General features: G+C 42.8%; 1 protein-coding gene and 2 pseudogenes across 4 annotated transcripts in view; 2 read left to right on the top strand and 1 right to left on the bottom strand.

Annotated features, from left to right (window-relative positions):
* SPECC1 (sperm antigen with calponin homology and coiled-coil domains 1) overlaps positions 1-25,712 on the top strand; it is a 256,463-nt gene that overhangs the window by 11,906 nt on the left and 218,845 nt on the right. The gene's annotated exons all lie outside the window — the stretch shown is intronic.
* On the bottom strand, positions 7,788-8,244 carry LOC308546656 (large ribosomal subunit protein uL23 pseudogene; annotated as a pseudogene). The gene has a single exon. The product of its transcript is annotated as a large ribosomal subunit protein uL23 pseudogene (transcript).
* On the top strand, positions 20,590-21,368 carry LOC308568873 (homeobox protein VENTX pseudogene; annotated as a pseudogene). Its single transcript has one exon. The product of its transcript is annotated as a homeobox protein VENTX pseudogene (transcript).

Genomic DNA, 25,712 nt, shown 5'->3' with positions numbered 1-25,712 from the left:
TAGAGGTGAATAGTGTACAACTGGTATTCAACCTCTACATAAGAGACTTAGAGTTTTTCTTTTGCTACTGACACTCCTACTGTATTACTTTATGACCTTTAAGTCAGTTGCTCAGTTTCTCTTTTTCATTTTTATCTAGACAAGAGTATGACAGTATCCTAAACAAACTGAATCAAGATGTAATGAGAAAAACATATAAAACCCTTTGATATGTGGTAATTAAATGAAAGAGGTATCGTAAGCACAGAACTTAGTCATTATAAGTAGCAACAGAGGAAGCCTAACACCCTATCCTAGGGTTTGTTTTTATTTAAAGGAGTTATAGTGTGGCATTTTAACAAGAGTTCCAAATGAAAGTGTAGTTTCGGGCTGATCTAGCTTTGAGACTATAATGTTAATGAGACTGTAAGGTTATAGTTTTTTCAATTTACTTTAAGTGGGTATTGGCAGAAGGCATATGTAAAGTAGATTTATTTATAACCTGCATTTTGAATGAAGGAGCAGAACCTAAAAGGAAGACTAAAATGTTAAATACCATAATTATCAAGTCAAGGGTGTGTATATATTGTTTTTTTTATGATTAGGAAGAAAACTTTTATTACACTACCATTGGCAGAGTTAGAGGTATTCCGTGTGTGTCTGTGTGTATCTTAGCTATTGAAACACAAGAAAACTGGTGGCTGAATTCTGTGGATGTGCCCTCATTTAGTTAATGTCCTGTGGATGGACATTTGGATTATTTCTCATTTTCTTCTGTTATAAACAATGCTTCAGTAAACATCATTGTGTGTTTATATTTACCCAGTCCTGTATTTTGGTAGAATTTCTATCTAGGTGTAGAATCACTGAGATGAAAGTTGTGTATATTTAGGATTTTGCCAGATGTTAAGAGCTAACCGCCTTACGGTGGCTGAGAATGCTCCTCCCAACATGTATGGCCCTCCCTTTTCTACACTCTCAGAGCACCGTGTGCTTCTCCTCCATAGCACCTCAGAACTGCATTTAAATAATTATGTACTCATTTAGAAAATTTCCCTCCTGCTCCTTATTCAACTCCTAAGAAATATGTTCTGTGTGAACAGCAACATTGTTTCTGTGATACTCATGTTTTGTCTCTAGCATCCAGAATAATTCCTTATACATAATGTGTTTTCAATAAATAGTAAATATTTTCTTTACACTGCCAACACTTGGTATTATCAGTGTTTGCCATTCTAACAAATATATCATAGATCATTATTTCAGTGATGTATTTTTAAATTATTAATGTGTGAGTAATATTTCACATATATTTTTTAATTAAAAATTTTAAAATTATTTTTAATTTTTATTTAAGTATAGTTGGTATAAAATCTCATATTGATTATATTAGTTTCAGGTGTACAATCTAGTGATTTGACATTTTTATACCTTATAATGTGACCACCCCAGTAATTCTATTAATCATCTTTCACTATGTGAACTAATCAGAATATTATTATTATTATTTTGTATCTTTTTAAATTTTTTAAGTTACAGTTGGCATAATATATTAGTGCAACCCCCTTATTAGACATTACTATAACTTATGAAGTGATCACCCCAATAAATCTAGTACCCATCCCACTCCATACATAGTTATTACAATATAATTGACTATATTCTCTATGCTGTCCTTTACATCCTCATGACTATTCTGTAACTACTAATTTGTACTTCTTACTCCCTTCACCTTTTTCACCCAGCCCCCCAACCGCTCTTGCATCTGGCGACTGTCAAAATGTTCTCTGTATCTATGGGTCTGTTTCTGTCCTGCTTGTTTGTTTGTTTTTTAACTTCCACATATAAGTGAAATCATCTGGCATTTGTCTTTCTCTCTCTGACTTATTTCACTCAGCACAATACCCTCTAAGTCCATCCATGTTGTGGAAGATGCAAGATTTCATTCTCTTCTTATGGCTGAGTCATATTCCATTGTACACATGCACCACTTCTTTACCCATTCATCTATTGATGGACACTGAGGTTGCTTCCATATCTTGGCTATTGTAAATAATGCTGCAGTGAACATATGGATGTATGTCTTTTCAAGTTAGTGTTTTGGGTTTCTTCGGACAAATACCTAGAAGTGTTGTTGCTGGGTCCTTTGTCTCATTATAGCCTTTGTTTTAAAGTCTATTTCATTTGGTATAAGTTTTTTGTCTGTGAAGCTCTTTATCTGTCCTTTGATTCCAAATGATAGCTTTGCTGGGTAGAGTAATCTTGGGTGTTGGTCCTTGCCTTTCATCCCTTTGAATATTTCATGCCAGTTCCTTCTGGCCTGCAAATTTTCTGTTGAGAAATCAGCTGACAGTCGTATGGGTGCTCCCTTGTAGGTAACTAACTGCTTTTCTCTTACTGCTTTTAAGGTTCTCTCTTTGTCTTTAACCTTTGACATTATAATTATTATGTGTCTTGGTGTGGGCCTCTTTGGGTTTATCTTGTTTGGGACTTGTGTGTCTACTTTCTTCACCAGAGTAGGGAAGCTTTCCATCATTATTTTTTCAAATAGGTTTTTAATTTCTTTCTTCTCCTTCTGTCACCCCCATGATGTGAATGTTGGTACACTTGAAGTTACCCCATTGGTTCCTTATGCTATCCTCATTTTTTTTGGATTCTTTTTGTTGTTCTGATTGGGTATTTACTGCTTTCTTGTGTTCCAAATTACTGATTTGATCATCTGCTTCATCTCCACTGTTGATTCCCTGTAAATTATTCTTCATTTCTGACTGGTCCTTTTTTTATGGTATCTGTGTCCTTTTTTATGCTGTTGAAGTTCTCACTAAGTTTCTTGAGCATCCTTATAACCATTGTTTTGAACTCTGTATCTGGTAGTTTGTTTGCCTTTATTTCATTTAGTTGTTTTTCTGGAGTTTTGTTCTTTCATTTGGTTCTTGTTTTTTGTTTTTGGTCTCCTCATTTTGGCTGCTTCCCTGTTTTTGTTTCTGTGTATTAGGCAGAACTTCTATGCTTCCTGGATTTGGTAGAGTGGCTTTATGTATGTAGTAGGTGTCCTGTAGGGTTCAGTGGTGTAGCCTCCCTTATAACTCGACCTGGGTGCTCCAGGTCTGCCCACTGTGTGGACTGGTGCACTATCCTGTTGTAGTTGAGCCTTGATTGCTGTTGGCACATTACTGGGAAGGAATGACCCCTAGACTTATCGGCTAGGAGGACTGGTAGGAATACAGTGGAGGAGCTGCTGTATAGGGGCCGACCCCATGGAGCAGAACTTGCTTCAGTGGGGTTTTGGTGCTCACATAATCTGCCCCTTGAGTGTGTCACTCGTGGAAGTGGTTGGGTTGTAATCTTGCCTGGTCTGAAGCTGTATCCACTGGATGCACTGGCTCTGGGACCTCCCAGGAGGTACAAGGTCATCTGCCAGCTCTGCCCTGCCTGGGGCCACCTGCATGAGTTCCAGAGACATCTGAAGATGGCTGCTACTTGTGCTGGGCTTTGACGTACCCAGGAAAGGCTAACCTGTGAACCGAGGGTGATTACTGCTAGTGCTGGGTCTGGGGCCACTTAGCAAGAGGTACAGGGTATGCAGAGGCCAGATGCTGCTTGTTTGAGAGATTTTAGGAAAGGCTGAAACATGAGCCAAGAGAGGCTGTTTGTATGGAAAAGTCTATGGAAATGGTTTGGGTGGGCCTGCAAGTTGGATGGGGTGTGGCCTCAGGGAATCACCAGGGTAGGGGGAGAACAGTGTTAGCCGGGTTGATGGAGACTCTCATATGGTGCCAGCCAGCACCTGCAGTGGGAGGGCTCATAAAAGGAACAATGGCTTCTGCCAGCACTTCTGCCTGGGAGAAAGCTGCCCCTCCAGCCCTTGCCCTGAAGCCAGAAAATTCAGCTCCCCCAGTGCTGGAGTTCAGAGCAAGTGGGTATGAGTAAGTTCATGCCCAGTTCCTTTAAGGTGCACACCTGGAACTCCAGGAGCCCTTTGTCTCACTCAGCCTCAATCATCACTGGTTTTCACAGCCAGAAGTTATGGGGACTTCTCTTCCAGGCACTAGAATCCTGGGCTGGGAGGCATGGTGTAGGGTTGGGACCCCTCACTCCTCAGGGGGAACCTCTATGGCTGAGATATTCTTCCTGATTTTTATCAGCCACATGTGGATGTGGGACCAGCCTGTTTTTCCTCTCCACCCTCCTACCAGTCTCAATGTGGCTTCTTCTTTAAATCCTTAATTATAGGACTTGTGTTCAGCCAGATTTCAGGCAGTTTTGAATGATGATTGTTCTGTAATTTAGTTGTAATTTTGGTGTGGTTGTGGGAGTTTTTGAGTATCCCAATTTCCTATTCTGCCATCTTGATCAAAACTCTCCTCAGATATGTTTATAACCATTTGTATTCTGTTTCTTTTCTTATTTTTCACCTGGACTGTCTTATTGATTAAAAGAACTCTTTATATTTCAATGTGATACTAGCATTGTTGCACATATTTTTATCTGATTTGTTGCTTGTCTTTTGAATTTATGGTGTTTTAGGCCATATAAACATTTTCAGTTTTTATGTAATCAAATAGTCTCTTTTTTATGGCTCTGGATTTTATGTCATGTGTTGAAAGGTGTTGCCCACTCTGTGGCTTTAGACTTTCATCTAGTCCTTTTTAATAGTTATAGTGAATCTACATTGTAAAAATATATAACCATTTCGTACCCTACTCTTTCCCTTATATTATTTTGCCATGGTTTTCTGGGTAAAGATGCATTTAATGCTTACTACCAGTCCTCATGGTGAAGTCTCTGCAGACATTTTGCTTGGATAATGCTTATTCTCTGGGAGATTCCTCAGGAAGGGTCCACAGGAACAATTTTCCCATGTTCAAAACAGTTTATCTATGATCTTTTTACTTGAGAGAGTCTGTTGGTTGGTTATAAAATCCTTGGCTTCTGTTTTCTTCTTCGATATCTTCAATATGTTACTCTACTGCCTGCTATCAAAGTCTGATGAAAAATTGATTTTTTCCTTTTATAAGTGACTTGGTTATTTTGCCTGGATGCTGAAAATGTTTTTTCCCCCCTTTATCTTTAAAGTCTAGTAGTTTCACTAGCAGAGTTTCAGTGTTGGCCATTCTGAGTTGACTTCCAGGCACACAGTGAATTTTTACAATATGTAGTTTCAATATGTAGTCTCTCTGGTGTGCCTCCATTGTCTGTAGGGACATTAGTCTGCTCAGTATTCTGCTTTCCTTATACTTTTGTGGGAGATTTGATTATACTTTCCTTCTGTTGCTCTTAAAGAGCATGATCATAGGGCCCTAGACAGTAATAATGGCTGGTTGTGATGGTTTTTCCCTTAGTCTCCCTTCCCTTCCCCATAATTGTGTAGGGTAGACCAAGCCTCCTGTGGGCTGCCTCCTGCTCACCTCCCACTGTGGTCTATTGCTCAGATATGGTGGCACTGGAGTTGCCCTTGAGATGGTGACCCTACCTTTCAGGGACATCTGCTTCCTGCAGGATGTCTAAGTTGGCACATCCCAACTCTCAGCATGCTCCTCCATTTCTACCCATGCTTGGCAGAATTGGGCATATGTGTTCATAGCTGTGGTTTAGGACCTGACAGTTTCCCTACTTTATCTGAGACGATGCTTTTCTTCCTTGTCTGTGATTAGTATTGTTGTTTGGGTTGGAGATCACAGGAAAGGGTGAAGCAAAATAACTCGTACTCACTCATTTTCAGTTATATATGGATTTATGTCTTCTATACATGGTCTGGTTTTCCTCTCTCTCCCTCTCTTAATTGAAAGATTTGCTTGTTTGTTTTTGATTCCCCTGTTACCTTTACACCCTTAAACAATGTGCTTCAGACATCTTTCTAATTTCTCAACTTGAGGAAGAAATCTCGACATACCTTTCTGAAAAAAATAACTGGCATTTCCTGTACCCCTTAAATCTCCAATTTTTGCAACCCTTTGGGGATTTTTGAATTAATATTATTTTTACATTGTTAGGCTTTTCCCAGATTTCTTAAAATTGTATTGTTTTGTAGCCATAGTTAACATAAGTTATTTTAGACTTAATTTTAGTTAGATTGAATTCTGTGCTTGACTGGATGCAGTGCTACTGCTAGCTCATTCGTTTTTATGATGAATATCCTGAACCACAGCTTTTCTGCATGTTTGGGATAGACAAGAGAAGACAGAAGCCCCTGTCCCCTGAAGTGTATGTCCGAGAGGGGGAAGCAAAAAGGAACCTAACAAATGAGTAAATCAAATACTATGTTAGGGAACAAGTGGCTCCTAAAGAGAGAAAAACAGGATGGGGTAAGTGAGGTCCAGGGTGCCGGGGGATGGGTTAGGATTTTAAATAGGGTGGTCATTGGAGGCCTCACAGAGAAGGTGACATTTGAACAAAGCCCTAGAGTAGGGGAGGGAATTAAATCATTTCAGGTGGAGGAAGCAGCCGGAGCAAAGAACCCGAAGAGGAGCATGTCCGATGTGTGGGAGGACAGCAGGGAGGCGGGGTCTCCAGGGCATGGTGGGAGAGAGGTCACAGGGGTAAGGAGGGCATATGGGGTGCCATGTAGACCTGTTCGCCGGGAGTGAGATGGGGAGCCACTGGAGGCCTGCCGTAGGTGTTACTGTGCGCGCTCTGCCATGTGCAGAGTAGACTAGTGTGGCCAGTGGACGAAGATGTTGGCTTATTGCAGGAGAACCACACCAGCTCTGTTGGTGGATGCGACCAGGGTGGGTTCATGCTGCGAACTTTACATTAATGAGTCCATTTTTAACTTTTTTTTTGGTCATTACCCAAGGATATGTTTATTGATTTTTTAGAGAGAGAGGAAGGGAAAGAGAGAGAGAGAAACATCAGTGTGAGAGAGAAACACGGATCGGTTGCTTCCCGCATGCGCCTGACCAGGGACCAGACCTGCGCCCTGGGTACGCGCCCTCCCACGGGGCCACCCGGCCTGCGCTATGTTTAACTTCTAACGGGCTGGATTCTGGCTGCCTTTTCCTAAAGGATTCTTGGGTGCTGTAATCTTTTAATTCATATTTTAAGTTGGCTTTTTTCCGCCTGTAAATCTAGGTGCCGGCCACCTCGGTGGAGTTCTCGGCACCTGCCTCCCTCGGCACTGCAGGCGCCGCTCGCCCGCCGCCAGGCCTCTGCGGCTGGGGAGACGCGGGAGGCTGCGGGTCGCCCGCCTCGCTTCCCCGCGGGGGGAACCGGCGGCCGCTTCGCTCCCGCGGGTCAGTTTCTCCTCGGGCGCCGCTTCACTTGGCCAGGACGCCTCGCGTTTTGGGGGCACTCTGCGGGCGTTTCTTGGCAGGCGGCGAACCCCTGCGCTGGTCCCTGTCCCCTTTCCTGCGCCGGAGCTTCGCCCTGCTCTCCGGGGCCGCCTCTCCTCGCCCGGAGCCCCTCCGTCGGGCTGTTCCCCGCGCTGCTTACCGGGCGGTCTCCCAGCTTCTCCACGCGGCTCGTGCTCGGTGCGTTTCTTCAGGGGCGCGGGGCCCTTCGCGGGCTAGCCCTTGCCACCGCCCCGCGCCTGGCGGGGAGACCTGGAGCTGGCCGCAGCCCCGGGAGGGCCTCCGGACCCTCGGCCGGGGCTTTGCCCGTGACCCCTGCCCCGTGACCCTGCCCCGTGACCCTGCCCCGTGACCCCTGCCCGGAGGCGCTCTGCGCCCCGCCCCCAGCGGCCCTGCTTCGCGCCCTTGCCGCCTTTGCCTGCCTGTTTCCACTCCAGCTGAAGGGGAGCTTTGCCTGTTTTTTGGTTTTTTTTTACAGTGTAAGATTTTTATATTTAGAATTAGCCAGCTGGACTCAGTTTAGGTGATCCCAGTTTTGTTAGCAACACCCAAAGCATCATAGTCAGGAGCCAGTCGAACATTCGCCTTCTGCTCTCCATCAGGCCTGCTCAGGGTGTTGACCTTGGCCTCGTCGGTGTCGTGGAGCTTCTCCACAGCCTGTTGGATCTGGTGCTTGCTGGCCTCCACATCCACAGTGAACACGAGTGTGTTGTCTTCTGTCTTCATGGCTGACTCGGTAGCCGGGGGATTTGATGGCGCAGTGGTCAGGCTTGTCCCTCCTGGGTGCGCTCTCCCGAGGATGTTTAGGCTGCCTTCGGAGCCTCGGTGTCTCCCGCCGTCGGAAGGTGGGTGACCTGCGGATCTCCTTTTTATGGCTGTGGACGCCTTTCAGGACTGCTTTCTCTGCCTTCAAAGCCTTTGCTTTGGCTTCGGCTTTGGGAGGGGCAGGGGCTTCTTTCTTTGCTTTCCACGCCATCTTCTGAGATATGCCTTTTGTAGGAATCCACAGAGAGCTTAAAAATAGCGTTTTGTGAGAAATAAATGACAATATATGGAATTTAACGTGTTCAGAAAGAGACACGGGAAAAAGAAGTTTCTCTTCTACCTCCGTGGCCTAGTTCCCGGCTCCCAGCCACAGAAAAAACACCTGTAGACAGCATTCCTGGAGTGGACCGCTTTTGTCAAAGGATGTATGTATTTGTAAGTGTAACATATTTCAGAATGCCCTTCATAGAAGTTATCAATATATATCCTAGTAGCAAAAATGCGAATTTCCTCACGTTCTCTCCAACACGGTGATGTACCAAACTTTTCAAACTTTTGCCATGTTGGTAGGTAAAATATATTTATAGTTTTAATTTGCATTTCCTTTATTAAAAGTGAGGTTGAGCATCTTATATGTTGAAGAGCCATTTCTCTTTCCTGTGGACTGTTTATTACCTTTGCACATTTTTATTTTGGTTAATGGTGGTTTTTTCCTTGGGTTTGTAGGTATCCTTTGATGTGTAAAAAGATTAACTCTTTCTCTGGATATGAGTAAACTTTTTTCTCAGTTCATTCAGTGGTGTTTCTTTAACCGTGTTTCTGCTGTGTTTTGTGTAGCTGTTTTTTTCTTTAATAGCTCCTGAGCTTTCATATTATAAATAGAAAGACCTTCCCCATTGCAACTGTAAAGATTCTCCTGTGCTTTCTTCTGCTGATTATTTCAGGTTTTCCTTTGAAGTATCGGGAATTGCCAGTCATTTTGGTGTAAGGATTAAAGCAGGGTGCTCAGCTATACTTCTTCCAGATGCCTGTGCAGCCGTCTCATACCATTTATTGAATCCACCCATCCTTTCCTTTGGAATACCAGCTTTGTCAATATATTAAATTACTGTATGTGTTTGGACCTAATTCTTGCTTTTTTAGTTCTGTTGCTGATCTGTTTGTCTATTCAGGTACCGGTATCAAAACTTTAAAAAATCTAGCCTTATTATATATTTTAAAAATACTAATGTAATAATACTATTTTGGAGAGAAGTCATGTTGGAATATTTTAGTAATATCTTCACAGTAATGTTCTGGATGATTCTCCTGGGCATAATCTGCCCAGTGTTACTTGATACAATTACTTACCTGCTTTGAATTGATTTTGCTGATAGAACTAAAGACTTTGGGTTGGTCATTCTACATTCCCTTACCCTGGCTCCCCAGTGGTAGAGGAAGTGAATGCAGATTGGAAGAGAAATTGGGACTTTTGCTGTTGGTCTGGACTCTATGGACACTAATTTGGGCTCAGACTCGATAGCTTCACTTTAGTAAGCACTCTCCTTTCGTCACTGGGCCTGGATATTCTCCAGGAAAAAAATTAGTGCTGTTTTTTAGGTAAATGTATGTATGAGCTGATAAAGAGGAACTTTTGTTTTAATTTAACAAATTTTTAAATTACTTTTTATTTTCTCTTATTCTTACCCGAGGATATGTTTTTTCATTGAGTTTAGAGAGACAGGAAGGGGGATAGAAAAAAAACATCCATGTGAGAGAGAAACATTGATCGGTTGCCTCCCACACGCATCCCGACTGGGGATTGAACCTGCAACCTGGGTATGTGCCCTGACTGGGAATCTAACCCGTGACCCTTGGGTGTGTGGACAATGCTCCAACCAACTGAGCCAGACCGGCCAGGGCAAGAGAAACTTTTCCAGGCACAGTTTCAGAATTACAGAGTTACAGAAGTACACCCTTTTTTTCTGACTTTGCAAGTTGCTAACTGCTTTAGTGCATGGAAAAATATAGCACAGTATGTCCCAAATAAGCACTTAGGCATTTCTTATTAAAAGTCATAATTCAATTCTGTCTTGAACTTGTCAAATACTTTTTAAAAAAATGTATATTTATATAAGTATTCGCATTAGTGCTTTTTCTTCTTTTAAACTTTTCACTTATTAATTCAACAAATATTTATTGATTACCTACTCTGTGCTAGATAATGTTCTACGTACTGATAATCAATGGGGAAGGAAACAGATACGGACCCTCCTCTCCTTGAGTTTATAATCTAATGGGGAGATAGGCAATAAATCAGAAAATTTCAGGATGTGATCAGTTTCTATGGAGAAAATAAAGCAGAGCAGCATGATAGTGAGTGACGTTGGGTAATATCTGGTAACGTTATTGGTGGAAATCAGGCTCTTCCACGGATTCCAAGGAAAGCATTCCAAGGACTCACGCAGGGTTGTGGCGTGGCAAGGTTTACTTGGGAAGGCTGGCCCTGGGTTTCCAATGCCCCATCTCCATCTGTCCACCATAGAAAAAGTTCAACCTTGTCTTCAACAAGGCCAAATAAAGGCCAGTGTCCAGAGATTCTATTTCATATTACTTAGTCCTTTGGAGCTTGGGTGGCTGCCGTGGGCCCCAGGTGGCCTAGACCCACATGGTTGCATGCTCCCAGGTGAGGGAAAAAGGGAGGGGGGGGAAAGAGAGAGAGAGAGAGAGAGACAAACAGACAGAGAGAGGATGCTCTTCTTTGTCTCCTGGGATTATAACCAGGAGCTTTTTCAAAGTAACTAATCAACTTCCCGAGCTTTCCTGAGCTTCTGATGGGTCCACCCCCTGGCCAGTGATCCTTTTCTCAGGTTAGACTACCAGGCCTCTATGGTCAGGCACCTCCCCCTGCACCATTTTGACTTTCGTTGCGCATGTGCTTACCTCGCCTTGCCCTCACTGGACAATCTGGTACAGGAGGGGGTAAGGGAGGGGTGTTAATCCCCTTGATGGGGCAGTGCTGGGACCCCCTGGAGGGTGTGTGAAGCTGTAGCTTCCTGGTGAAGCAAACAGGCTCCTGCTCCCCAGTTGATTATGTTCAATCATGTCTAACTTCCTTTGCTTCCTTTCTTTTATTATCTAGCTACCTACATGAACAGTAAGAGGTCAATGTTGCTAGACTTAACATGTGTTACCATCTGTTAGAGATGCAGTGTGGGAAAACGGGAAAAGTGTAGACTGTAGAGTTAGATAAGATCCTGGGCAGATCTCAGGTTTTCTACACACAAGTTGTGTGAACTGGAGCAAATTATATAACCGCTCTGATCCCCAGTTTCCTCAACTGCCCTGAGGGGAAAAATAATACCTAGCTCATAGCAGCTTTTGAGGATTAAATGTGGCAACTTAAGGGAAAAACCCTAGAAAAGTGTTTGACCTGTAATAGTTGCTTTTAAAATAGTAGCTATGCCCAGCCTGTGTGGCTCAGTGGTTGACCTATGATCCAGGAGATCGAGGTTCAATTACCCGTCAGAGCACATGCCCGGGTTTCGGGCTCGATCCCCAGCAGGAGGTGTGTAGGAGGCAGCTGATCAATGACTCTTTCATCATTGATGTTTGTATCTCTCTCTCCCCCTCTCCCTTCCTCTTACTGAAATCAATAAAGACATATTTTTATATAAAATGTTTAAAATAGTAGCTAAAATATTGCTGGTCTAATCACCTTCATTAAAATTTCAAAAATAAGAAATGTCCCTATGATTTCATTAGTTCTAATATCTGTGCCTAATAAGATGTTTCAAAGAAAATACCTTTAAATAGCCTTCATGCTCACTGTCACCATGGCAACTGTTAAAATGGGAACTTGCTGGTATCAGCTTATTTATTTTCATGAATTATCATAGTACAGTGTTCATCTACTGAAAGGTTAACTTGGATGGTGGTGGTGTGCCTGCAGGCTACATAGCCAGCTCATTCGGGTGAATAAAGAAAAATTAAATTTATTGAAAGGGGCTGGGGGATATCCAAAGGGAAGGGCTACACAGCACTGAGCCAAAGAGTATTGGGTCCATGATGGCAGCAAAAATACACTTGGGGCAGTGAAACACAAAAGAGCACAGAAGAAGCAACAGGAGAACCGAGGCTGGGCTGCTTTGGCTCACTGAAAAGTCAGAGAGAAGGGGCCTTGGAGACAGGTTCAGGGGGTAAGCCTGGGATGAGCTGCTGCTGTCCGTTGCTCCCCTGGTTGCAAGTCTCCTGGAGTCCCCTGGGAGGAATGGAGATGGTGCTGGAGTGCTCCCCTAGTGGGGAGCGAGCACTGGGTCCTTTGCCCTGAGCCCATTTCTCTCTTTCTTGCAGGCAGGAATCTTAGGGGAGATCTCAGGGGAATGTCCTAATAGACTGTTCATCAGCTTTCCAGGTGTGCTCTTTCAGGGTTGTGGTCTCCACTGATTTGTGGGTGCCAGGGCAGGGATGTCATTAGTCAATGTATCTGGTCCTGAGTCAGCCATGGCACCATTTACCTGGTTTCGCTGCTTATCTGGTCCTGGAGCTGAAATACAGCTGAGGCCTAGATGTTATCTTTAGGGAGGAAACAGCTCAGGGGTCCAAACTGCATGATCAGCAATATGCTAGGGGAGGCTAGGTTACCCTGGGGACAAGGTTGTTTTCTCAGTTCTGCCCCTTGCTAGGCATCCGGGGCTTCCTGTCCTGTTGTGTCTCTGTACCCGGGTTTCTGTACCTGGCCCGTCTAATATCTACTGTTGGTCAGTTTTTGTAAAGGTCATAAATAATGGAAAGGAAACTACATTTGTGTTTAACATTGTATTAAAATGAACTTTAGTAGAGCTGAAAGGTAATTCGTCAAAGAATCTCAACACCAAAATGGAGGTCTGGTATAGAAACAGAACTAGCACATTTTCATCTGTTCTACACTGAGAAATGTGGCAGACTCTGATTCAGAGGTGTTTAATACTCCATCCATACTAGGGATCTAGGCAGGGCCCTGCGAGGCCACGGACTGGGAGCAGGGCAGGGCCCAGAAGGCGAGTCAGTCGGGGTTGCTGATGGTACTTTTCACGGAAGAGGTTCAGAGGCCACGCTGAAGCCATCACTTTTTAGGTAGGCAGCCCGATCCAATGCTGTGCCTGGGAGGAGTGGGGATTAGTTAGGGAACTGGAAAGCAGCTAAGTCAGAATGACAAAACCTGCTGCAGGCCAGGGAGATGTAGCAGGTTTGCATACAATGAGAAGGCAGGAAGGCTCGAGAAACCACTAAACAGAGAGAGACCTGTTTCTCAAGGGGGTTGTATCTGTATTCCTAAAGCATACAGTTTGTTGCATATCTGTTTGCCCTGGAGATAAGGCCACACTGAATAGCACCCATTCTTCTTTTTTCTCTCTCACGTAAAGAGGTCTCTCCTTGTTCCAAGTCAGTGGGTAAGAGATTCTACTAAGACCCTTGTCAGCTTTGTCCATTGGAATCCCCTGCTCTGACTGCTGTTCACTTCCTTTCATGGCTAAGTCTTTAGGAGTTGCCTGACTCTATTTCCTTTACCTTTTATCTTCTCCTTAATTCTGTGACCCCGCTTTTAACTATCATTCCATAGACTTTGTTTTTGCTAAATTCAGCAATGACCATCTTGGGGTATATTCTTCTGCCTGCTGGACACTTCAACAGAATGTCTCAGGCATTTCAGGTTCAGGATGAATTGAACTCTTTATCTACTTATGTGGTGTGATGATTTAAAAAATACATTGACATATTCTTTATACTTCTTTCAAGAGGTGGAGCTTAACTCCCCTCTTCTTTCTTTTTAAAAATATATTTTTGTTGATTTCAGAGAAAGGAAGGGAGAGGGGGAGAGAGAGAGAGAGAAAGAAACGTCAATGATGAGAGAGAGTCACTAATCAGCTGCCTCCTGCACACCCCCTACTGGGGACCAAGCCCACAACCTGGGCATGTGCTGTGACTAGGAATTGAACTGTGATCTCCTAGGTTCCAGGTCGATGCTCAGCCACTGAGCCACGCTGGCTGGGCTCCCCTTTTCTTGAACGTGGGCTGTGACGAGTGACTCCCTTCGAATGAGTGTAGTAAGGCAGAGTGATGGTGTGAGACTTCTAGGTCATTAAAGACATTGTGGCCTCACTCCTCCTTGTTTTCTCTTTCTTGGGTGCTTGGTCTGGGGGAAGTCAGTGTCACAATAGAAGGATATTTAAGCAACCCTATAGGGAAGTTCACTTGGAAAGGAACTGAGATCTGCCGACAACCTGCGCTTACTTGCCAGGCATGTGAGGGATTCCTTAGTACTCTAGCCTTGGTCAAGCCTTTAGATGATATAGTCCCAGCTGACGTCTTGACTGGCACTTCACCACAGATCCTGAGCTAGAACAGCCCCGCTAAACTTCTCCTGGGTTCCTGACCCACAGAAGCTGAGAGATAATAAATGTTGGTTGTTTTAAGCTGCTAAATTTTGTGGGTAATTTGTTAATATAGCTATAGATAATCAATACATATGGCAAACCTTCTGTTTTTCCAGTCTCAGCAAATTGTATCCAAATTATGAAGCTCCTCTTTACTCCCCCAAATCCAGCTGGTGGTCAAGTTCAGTTATTTTCAAGGTATCTGTTGATAAAGCCTCTTCAGAACTTCACTGTTATTCTCTTAGTTTGTTATCTCTCATCTGCATTGTTTAAATGGCCTCCTAACAGGTTTCTTGCTTCCCGTGTTACTACCTCATACTGTGTGTTCCTCACTGCCACTGGAGAAGGCATTCTACAATGTGAATTTGATTTCTTTGCTTAAATTGTCCTTACTGACTAGGTGTTAGTTATCAAGTGTAAACACCTTAGCAGTGCAGGTAAAGCCACTTGGTGTTTGATCCTTGTGTTCAGCCATCACACAAATGTTTGTATTGCTTTGTGGCATTTCCGTGTAGTTTTAAAATATGCAATAATATGTGAAAAATTTGTTTAATTTTTAAAGAAAACTGTGAGCTATTGGGGAGTCAAACTCATGGAGACTTAGCTGCATACATTGCACTTTGATCATATCAAGGTATTCTAATATTGTAGTAATAAAATCATGATATTTTGCCTAAAATTTAGGCTGCTCCAAATATTGATTACTGAGATGTATTATGTAGGCAAGTCACCTGGGATCATAGAAATGGTCTTTATCTGCCTTATCAATGTCATGAAGAAATAGTTTTATATTGTTTCTCATTTTAAATATTTGTCTGAGCGCTTTTCCCCCTAACAGCCGGTATATTCTAGAGTGCAAAGCAAACCCTGGTACTCACTGTCCGTGCTGCACATTGAAAAGACAGATTGTCCACGACTGTAGTTTGATTTGGAATGTTTATCCCTTTTTCAGTACTGAATGAAGATCAGGTTATTTATTTAGATGGTCAGCTCTTCTCTGAAAAAAAGAGCAGTGGTGGAGATTGGCAACATCTTTTATTCTATGGAGCAGCTCTTTTTCTGCCTGGGGCACACACAACAGGTCCTCCATCGATGTAGATTCCTGGGCCCCTTCTCCACTACATGTCTTGGCCCTTGAATATGAACCTCAGACGTGAAAGGTGCTGATTCATTCCCAGCACAGTGTTTTCATTCAGTGGTAGCTTGAAATTATCTGCTGACCTGCACATGTTCCTCTTTCAAATGGCATGCCAGTGGGGTTCCCTGATATTCAGAGTGTTATTTGATAGAGGAATTGCGCTAATATTTTGTTCTGCTTTCTTTCTTACCAAAACATGTATCATTAATTTGGGGGCTATTCTAAAAAATATTTCATTAGCGTGTGTTCTGTACATGTTTTATCTCTGAGCAGTGCAACTTTAAATGATGCCTTTGTTGTTTGGTATTTTTTTTTTTTAACCCTTACCCAAAGATATATTTTTATTTATTTTAGAGAGAGAGGAAGGGAGCAGGAGAGAGAAAGAGCTGGAGGGGAGCCTGGCCAGTGAGGCTTGGTGGGTGGGGGCGGGTATCGATGTGAGAGAAACATCAATCGGTTGCCTCCTGTACGTGCCCTGACTGAGGATTGAACCCATAATCTAGGTGTGTGCCCTGACTGGGAATCGAATGTGCAACCTTTTTGATGTACAGGCGGACACCCCAACCAGCTCCAAGCCAGGACTTGTTTTGGGATACTTGTTTGGTGATGAAATGCATCAGTTTTGCACTGAAAATGTTATTTTCCCTAGAGGAAGAACTTGATTGGTTTACCAAAGAAGCCACTGTACTAGGAGGGGCTCACGTGCTTTTCTGCCACTATTTCGGAAACTATAAAAAACAATAAAGCACTCTAGCCTTAGGAGCAAATGGATCAATGGCCCAATAAATTCCAATTATTGAAAATTTGCTGTTGTACTTCCTACTTGCCTTCCCTTCTTTAAATGCCTGTGTTGCGTATCACTCTGTCCTGCATTTTAGCCCTGTTCAAAAGAGATCCTTATGATTGTGAAAAGTTGTATTTATATTACTCTCAACCTGACTTATACTTCACGGGACCACTTTGCTGTATCAGTTTTGAGAACTGATATAATGTTAGAAAATAGAAGATGAAAACTGTGAATTTTAAAAAATATAAGAACCAGTGCACAAATATGAAAATTATTGTGGAAATAGTAACAGACTAAGCAAGAAAAACCACCTTCTTTTAACTGAAGGTTAGCTGCAGAAAAATGACCAGTGTAAGTATAAAGTCTAAGTTTAATAGTTACATTAAGAATGACAGTATTTTAGTGAAAATAATTTTACATTTCACAGTTGTGAAATATATGTGAACAAAATTGTTTCACTTGTTTATTTTGAAACTTGAATTCCCAGGGTACCTTTTGCTATACTTAAGTGCCATTTTTTCTTTCATTTATTCAACAAACATTTACCAGGTGCTCTGTGCTGGACGCTCAGCAAGGGAGGGAGATATGCAGTGCACAGCACAGGGTTTTGCCCTCGCGTAGCTAATGTTCTTACATGTGTGGTTTTCTTCTGTTCACGCCAGTCAGTACTTTGCTGCTTAGTTGTCTATTTCTCCTTTTTCTTACCTATTATGTTTCAGATCCATAAACTATTTTAAGTCTATGTCTTCATTTCAAGTTACTCTGTTCTCCAATTTTAAACATATAGTAACAATTATGGTATTAGTCCTAGTGAATACGGACTTAGAAATTCCATTTTTAAAATTTCAGGTATAATACAAAAACACATTCTTACAAAAGTTTAAATACAGAAATAGAGAGATTAAAATCTGCCCCCCTTTACAGTCTCCACTCCACCTGCCCTTTAAGAGCCACACACACAAGTATATGAAAGTGGCTATTTCCTACATTTTTGCTAGCACTGTTACACATTTAAAAAATATTAGTCCATATGATGAGTTTAGATTATCTTACTGTAAAATGCCTTATTGCTTTAGTTCATATTTGTTGGATACTAAATAGATTAAGCATCTTTTCATATGTTTAGCAGTGTTTTCCTTTTGTGAAATGCCTTTTTCTATTCTTTGCTCTATTTCTGTGGGATTGTTTGTTTCTCAAGTTAATTTTGGTGATCTATGTTTTCCTAGAGGATTACTGGTTTTGCCTGGTTTACAAATCCATACATGTAATTATGTCTTCTATTTTGTTTCTGACTTGGTTACCTTCTTTTTTTTTCTTCCTTGGTTAGGCTGGCCAGAGGTTCTATCTTGCTAGGCCTTTCAAGACACCAGCTTTTCGATTTATTAATATTTAAGACCATTCTAAAACATATTTTCTGTTTCTTTAATTGCTGCTTTTATACTTAGTCATTTCTTCCTCTACTTTCTGTGGGTTTAGGGAAGACCCTCCCTGCACACAGAGGAAGGTGGGAGCAGAGGTTCAAAGGTGGTGGCTGGAGTTTGGGGAAATAATTGTCAGCATCATTCTCTCCTCACCTACCAGCACAAATGCAGACAGTTCTTAATCAGTGAAGAAACAAGAGCCAGGAGTCAGACCCATGGAAATTGGATATCAGCTTTGTTCATGGTAAAAATGCTTGACCTGTGATCACAGTCAGGGATGACCGCCTCTTTCTGAGTTGCACCTGACTGAGAAATTCTTAGAATAAATGCTCTTCAGGCAGGATCCAAGATGGTGGAGGAGTCGGAGGAAGTTATACTCATCTCCTCCCAGGACCAAACTGAGATTACAAATAAATAATATATAGAACAATCATCCTGAATAACCAATTGAAGACTAGCTGAACAGAAGTCTTATCACCAAGGATTTACAGAAGAAGCCACATCAAGACTGGTAGGAAGGGTGGAGATGCGAAAAGAGCTGGCCCTGTACCCACCTGCCATGGTTAAGAATTGGGAGAGCTATCTTAGCTGCAAACATCCCCCTGAGGAGTGATGGGTCTCCACCTCACAGTGGGCTCCCCAGCCTTGAGTACCAGTGCTGGGAAGAGGAGGCTGCAGAACATCTGGCTGTGCAAATCAGCGGGGATTTCATATGCCAGGAACAGATGAGAAGCTCCTAGAAACCTAGGTGCCCTCTTGAAGGACTAACACACAAAATCTTTTTTGATGGCACTACAGTGGGCTCCAGGGGATGGACAGCTGCTCAGAGTGGACTGGAATCATAGGGAAAGATTGATTTGTGTGGCTTTGAGAAGAAAGCTAGAGGGACAACTGCCATTGTCCCCGTGCTAACTCCCTCTCCCACACTGTCCACAGACATTGTCTTTCCTGGGTCCAACAGTCCACTCCATGCTGTGTCAACCTGGGAGGATGCACTAACTCCACCCTCACAATTCCATGTGTCCCTGCCTTGCCAAGCTCACTCCCTGTGGCGGTGTCTACTGGCTGTAGTCAGCCTAGGCCAGCTGTGCAAACTTTTTGGAAGGCTCTCTAAAAGGTCCCTTCTCCCCTGCAACCCATACACCTCAAATAGCACCACCATGCCACCATTCCTATGTAGAGCCCTTCCTCCACACAGCCAAATTGTAATTTGTTGTAGCCAGATGAACTCTACTGGTCTCACTCTAACAGCTCCCTGAGGTCCCCGCCCTGTCTCAAAGGTCTGCAGGCCTGAGGCAGGTGGCAGCTATCCTTGGTGTACCCTGAGACTTTTGCTGAGTTCCCTCAGACTCAGCACTGCTGCCAAGTTTGAATCATTAACAACCTAGTGAACACCACTAGCCCCTACCTGGTGGCTCTATTGGAACTTATCTCATACCACTTGTGTACCCCCAGAAGCTCATTGAGTGAGTCTAAGAGGCAGCCAGCAGGCGGAGGTGGGTCTCGGGGTACCCTGGGCCTTTTGCTGACCTCCCCCAGGCTTGGTACTGGTGGAAGCAAGCCAGTTTGGCCCCTACCACATGCACGCAGGCCCAGCAGAGGTATCAATGAACTATGGATTGCTTATAGTTCTTAACAGGGAGTCCAGGGCCTGTCACAGGCAACATCTGACATTGATCTGCACTGGATCCCTCCCAAGAGGCCCCAGAACCAATACACTCGGTGGCAGGCTTCAAACCACATCAGAGCAGGACCCAATTAGCTTCACAAGGGGCATATCCAAAGGGAGATCTTGTCAGGTACCAGAACCTGCTGGGACAAATTCTGCTTCTTGTGGTCAGCATCCATACAGCAGCTCATTCACTATAATCAGAGCAGATCTTCACAGTCAGTCATCTTAAGGATTTGATACAACTATAATAGTAAGGCTCACGTAACACACATAAGGAACATCATTTGGTCTGGCTCTGCCAAGGCAACCACAGGTGGGTCTCAAAATTAAATAAATACAGGAGCTTTTTTCATAGCTAATTTTTAAGTTGATAATTTTGTATGGCCTGTGAATGATGTTATAAATATCCAAATGGCCTTTGGCAGGAAAAAGGTTCCCCACCCCTGACCTAAGGCCACCCTACCAAGACTGAGAGACATAGTAGTCCTACCTAATATACAGCAAAAAACACAGAGAGGCAGCCAAAATGGGGAAACAAATATGCCCCAAATGAAAGAACAGGAGAAATATCCAGAAGAAGAACTAAATGGAGACAAGCAATCTGTCAGACACAGAGTTTTAAATCAATGGTTGTAAGGATGCTCAAAAAACTTAGTGAGAACTTCAACAAAGTGATAGAAGACATCAAAAAAAGGATCTAGAAACCATAAAAAATCATTCAGAAATGAAAAATATAATATCTGAAGTGAATATATTAGAAGGAATCAATAGCAGGTTAGATGAAACAGAAGTTTGAATTAGTGATTTAGAAGGCAAGGTAGCATAAAACACCCAATCAGAGCAACAAAAACAAAAACGAATCTAAAAAATTGAGGTTAGTTTTAGGGACTTTGGGACAACGTCAAGTGTAACAACATTTGCATCATAGGAGTACCAGAAGGAGAAAAGAGAGAGCAAGGGATTGAGAACCTTTCTAAAGAAATAATGACTGAGAGGCAGACCCTGCCAAAACGGCGCCAGCCGCCACCGTCTGTCCAGTCGAAGACCCAGAGTCTGGCTCCACATCTGTCCTGCAGAGGACCCCGAGCCTGGCCCCCACCTTCTATCCCAAGGCGGATCCTGAGCTGTCCCCACCGTCCAGGCATGCCTCCCTCCTCCGCCATGCCCCATAGCCAAAAGCCGATCTCCAGCTTTGGCTCTGTGGACTGGCTCAGAGCAGCCACGCAGGGCCCTTGCACACCTCCAGACCAACTGAGGTCTCCTGGGGGAGCCTCTCTGCCCCAGCCAGGGTGCCCAGCAGTGGGGAACCCCCTCAAACCGTGGGCATGGAGGAGGTGAAGTCCTCAGCTGTGTCTGTTCCAGGGACATCCACGACTGGGTCCAGCAAGGAGGCGGACAGCACTCGGCCTCCCCACGCCCGCGCTGCCTTCACGGGGGAGCAGGTCAGCACCTTGGAGAGCTTGTTCCAGCACTACAGATACCTGGACCCCCTGGAGTGCCGGAGGCTGGCCCAGAAGATGGGGCTTTCGGAGGTGCAGATAAAAACCTGGTTTCAAAATTGACGAATGAAACACAAACACCAACTGCAGGACTCACAGTTGAACATCCCCTTCTCTGGAGCTGTCTATACGCCCCTGGCTTTTTGCCCACCACCCTCTGCCCTGGGCAGCCACCTAGAGCTGCTGCTGCACCCTTGGACATCCCTGCTTGGGCCCTTGGCACTGGCACAGCCCCCTGGATACTTCTGGGGCCCTTGCCATGTGGAACAAGCCTCGCTGGCCTCAACGTGGGCCTCTAGCAACAGTCGGCCTCTGATGTGCTGCCTCCAAGATCCTGGGAACCAGGCACACATGCTGGGCCTAGCCTTGTCCAAGGGAACCTGGGGCCTGTGTGTTCTCCCGGAGACCGGGGATGCCTTTTGAGGAAGCAGGAAGCCCAGTAGCCCGAAGCTGGGGCATGTCAGAAACCAAGCCAACCCCCCCCCCACACTGGGTGTGTGCAGAGCATGCCTGGCATCTACCTGCAGAGATAGTCCGCATGTCTCTGTCTGTCACACTGACGCCCTGGTGTGGGCCTTGTGCTGATGCACAGAGGGGACCTGGACCCACCTTGAGATTCTGAAGGGTTTACAGTTTAAGACATTTTAAAGCCACTCCTTCACTGAAAGCTGTTAAAAGGTCTGTGATGGCTCAGTGAACAGAATCAAAAGCCAGAGTGAACTTGTTCTGTGCTGGGCTGTTAGCATATGATGAAAGGTAATCTACTCAGTCTAAGGTGTTGGAAAAAATAAAGGTGAACCCTTTTTTCTTCCAGGGCAAAAAAAATAAAAATAAAAAAATAAAAAAATAATGACTGAAAACTTCCCTAACCTGGTGAGGAAAAAAGACACACAAGTCCATGAAGCACAGAGAGTCCCAAACAAGATGAACCTAAAGAGACTTACACCAAGACACACCATAATTAAAATGGCAAAAGTTAAAAGAGAGAATCTTAAAAGCAGCAAGAGATAGGCAGTTAGTTACCTAAAAGGGAGCTCCCATAAGGCTGTCAGCTGATTTCTCAACAGAAAAATTTCAGGACGCTAGGGATTGGCATAAAATATTCAAAGTGATGAAAAGCAAGGATCTATAGCGAAGACTATACTCAGGAAGTCTATAATTTAAAATTGAAGGGCAAATGAAGAACTTCCCTAAAAAACTAAAGGAGTTCATCACCACCAAACCAGTATTACAAGAAATGTTAAAGGGACTTTTTTTATGAAGAAGAAAGTAACAACAACAACAAAAAAACATACATATGAATAATAAAATGGGAATAATTACGTACCTCTCAGTAATCACTTTACATGTAAATGTATTAAATGCTCCAATCAAAAGACTTTGTGTAGCTGAATGGATAAGAAAACAAGAGCCATATATATATATGCTGTCTACAGCACACACAGACTGAAAGTAAAGTGATGGGAAAGATATTTTATGCAAATGGAAAGGAAAAGAAACCTGGGATAACAATACTTATATAGACAAAATAGACTTTAAAGCAAAATTTATAATAAGGAACAGATAAGGACACTGCATACTAATAAAGGGACTAATTCAACAAGAGGATGTAACCGTTGTAACCATTTCTGCACCCTAGATAGGAGCACCTAAATATATCAAGCGAATCTTGATGGACATAAAGGAAGAGGTCATCAGTTATGCCATCATAGTAAAAGACTTTAAAATCCAATTGACATCAATGGATAGATCTTCCAGGCAGAAAATCAACAAGGAAACAGCCACCTTAAATGGCACACTAGATCATATGTATTTAATTGGTATTTTCAGGGCATTTCACTCCAAAGCAGCAGAGCATATACTCTTTTCAAGTGCAGATGAAACATTTTCTAGGATAGACAATATGTTAGGACACAAAACAATCTCAACAAATTTAAGAAGATAAAAATGATACGAAGCATCTTTTCCAACCACAATGGTATGAAACTAAAAGTCAATTCAAGAAAAAAACTGAAAAACACACAAACACATGGAAGCTAGAAATAAGAATTGCTACTCCAGCTTTCTTTTCCTTTCCATTAGCCTGGAATATTTTACTCCATCCCTTCACTTTTAGCCTGTGTGAGTCTTTTGCTCTCAGGTGGGTCTCTTGTAGACAGCATATATTGGCGTCCTGTTTTCTTATCCATTCAGCTACCCTATGTCTTTTGATTGGACCATTTATTCCATTTTTACATTTAAGGTTACTATTGATATAAACTTATTTAATTCCATTTTTCCCCTTTATGCTGATGTACCTTTCTCTCACTATTCCTTCTTTTTCTTAAAGCAGTCCTTTTAGCATTTCTTGCAATGCTGGTTTAGTGGTACTGAACTCTTTTAGCTTTTTTTTTTTGTTTGGGAAGCTTTTTATTTCACCTTCAAATTTAAATGATAGCCTTGCTGGATAAAGCAATCTTGGTTGCATGTTCTTGCTTTTCATTACTTGCAGAACTTCATGCCACTCCCTTCTGGCCTGAAGAATCTCTGTTGAGAAATCAGCTGTCAGCCTTATGGGGGTTCCCTTGTAGGTCACTGCTTGTCTCTCTCTTGTAGCCCTTAATATTTTCTTTTTGTCCTTGACATTTGCCATTTTAATTATGATGTGTCTTGGAGTGGGTCTCTTTGGGTCCCTCTTGTTTGGAACCCTCTGTGCATCCTGAACTTGTGTGGCTTTCTCCTTCGCCAGCCTAGGGAAGTTTTCTGTCATTATTTCCTCCACCAAGTTCTCTATTTTTTGCTCTCTTTCCTCCCCCTCTGGTACTCCTATAATGCGAATGTTGTTTCACTTCATGTTGTCCCAAAGCTCCCTTAGACTGTCCTCATGCTTTTTAAGTGTTTTTTTCTTTTTGCAGCTCTGATTGTGTGATTTTTTTTCTACCTTGTCTTCTAAGTCACTTATTCTATCCTCTGCTTCATTGAGCCTGCTTTTAATTCCTTCCAGGGCGTTCTTGATATCAGATACAGCATTCTTTATCTCTGAGTTTTGTTTATGGTATGTATCTCTTTTTTCATGTTTTCACTAAGGTCCTTGATCTTATCATCTAGTGTCTTCTTAAGTTCCTTGAACATCTTCATCATCAATACTCTGAACTCCGTTTCTGATAACTTGCTTAACTCCATCTCATCAAAGTCTTTTTCTGGTGATTTTTCCTTTTCTTTAATTTGGGGGTTGTTTCTTTGTCTCCCCATTTTGGTAGGTCTTAGTGTTTGTATCTATATATTAGATATATTTGCTGTCTCCCAGTTTTTTGGGATGGGATTTTGCCTTGTGGGTCCAGTGGAGCCCAGAGGTGTGTTTTCCTTATACTTCTGAGCTCTTTGCTCTAGGCGTGTCCCTCTTGTGGGTGTCCGTTTTGTGGTTTCTTTATGTTTTCCTGTTGTGGTTGGGTCTAGATTGTCGTTGATCAGTCCTTGGGAGGGCCCTCCTCTCAGGTTGGCTAACTGTATCTCAGCCCCAACCTCGTCATGTAAACTGTTGTATGGGTGCTGGCAAGGCAGGACAATACCCAACTAAACTTCCAGGAAACAAGAGATATCTTACAAAATATCTTGACAGTCACAGTGAAAACAATCCAAGTGAAAATAGAACTGGGAGAGTGAAGGGAGAACACACACACACACAAAATGCTTAAAAAAAAAGAAAGAAAGAAAAGTAACACTTAGAGATGTATATTGTTGTTAAGACTGGTGAAAATTTAGAAAATTATAATAAACTAAAACGTAAAAAATAGAGAAGCTACTGGGAGATAACAGAAGCAGAGAAAAGATTCTGATAGAAGGGCCAGCAAAAAATTAAGGGAGAGAATAGGAATAGGATAATAGTTGAAAATGAGAAAACAAAGATACAATAAAGAGAATAAGAGAAACTAACAATTGGACAGGAAGACAGAAGGGAGCATAATGAAAGAATGAAAGAAAAGTAGAAAAAGAAAAAAAAGTTATGCCAATGGATCGAGAGGAGAAAGAGAGATATAGCCCAGGCAGAGAGGGAGTCCGGTAAGAGATTTGGGGGAAACTATAGAGGAAAGCAGTAAACTTGGTTATAATGATAAAGTCCCAGTCATTAAGCAGGGATATCAAGAAAGTCTTGATATTAGAAGCAAGGATAAAACAAAACAAAGCAAGTAACCAAAACAGAACTAAAAACAAGCTAAGCAAGACAAAATTCTTTTATAAAAAGAGGGAAAAAAATTTAGTTAAAATATGTTAAAAAAAATTTTAAAAAAATTATAAAATTTAAAAAAGAAAAAACAAATTTTCTCCCCTTTCTCTTCTTCCTAAGGAAAAAAGAGAAAAAATAAACCAACCCACAAACCAAAAACCAAAAAAACCAAAACCAAAACCAAACAAAACAAAAAAAACAGAAGAAAAAAGGTAGTCAATCAGGTGAGTCTTTTCTGGGCTGCTTGTTTTATCTGCGGCTCACTGTTTTTTGTGCTGATTTCCGTTCTCCTGGGAGGTACTTGAGTATCAGCCAATGTGAGTAGCCGTCTAGGTTTGGCTCTGGTGTCCTTAGGTAGATGGTTGATCTGAGGCTCTCCGTGGACCACCTCCTCTTGTCAGCTGTTTTTCAACCTTGTAGTTGCCTGGTCTTACTCCAGAGTCTCCTGTAGAGTCTTTAAGGTGCAGGGTGGCTAGTGTAGCTCAGGGTGTCACTCCTCTTAGAGGTTTCACAGTCAGGTGCTCACTCTGCGGGAGTTAGTCTCTGCTCCACTGCCAGCTCCT

Source organism: Miniopterus schreibersii (genome assembly GCF_964146895.1).
Source record: "Miniopterus schreibersii genome assembly, chromosome: 16".
Lineage (NCBI taxonomy): Eukaryota > Metazoa > Chordata > Mammalia > Chiroptera > Miniopteridae > Miniopterus > Miniopterus schreibersii.
Note: the sequence above shows the minus strand (reverse complement) of the source record. Positions and strands in the feature narration are given on the sequence as shown.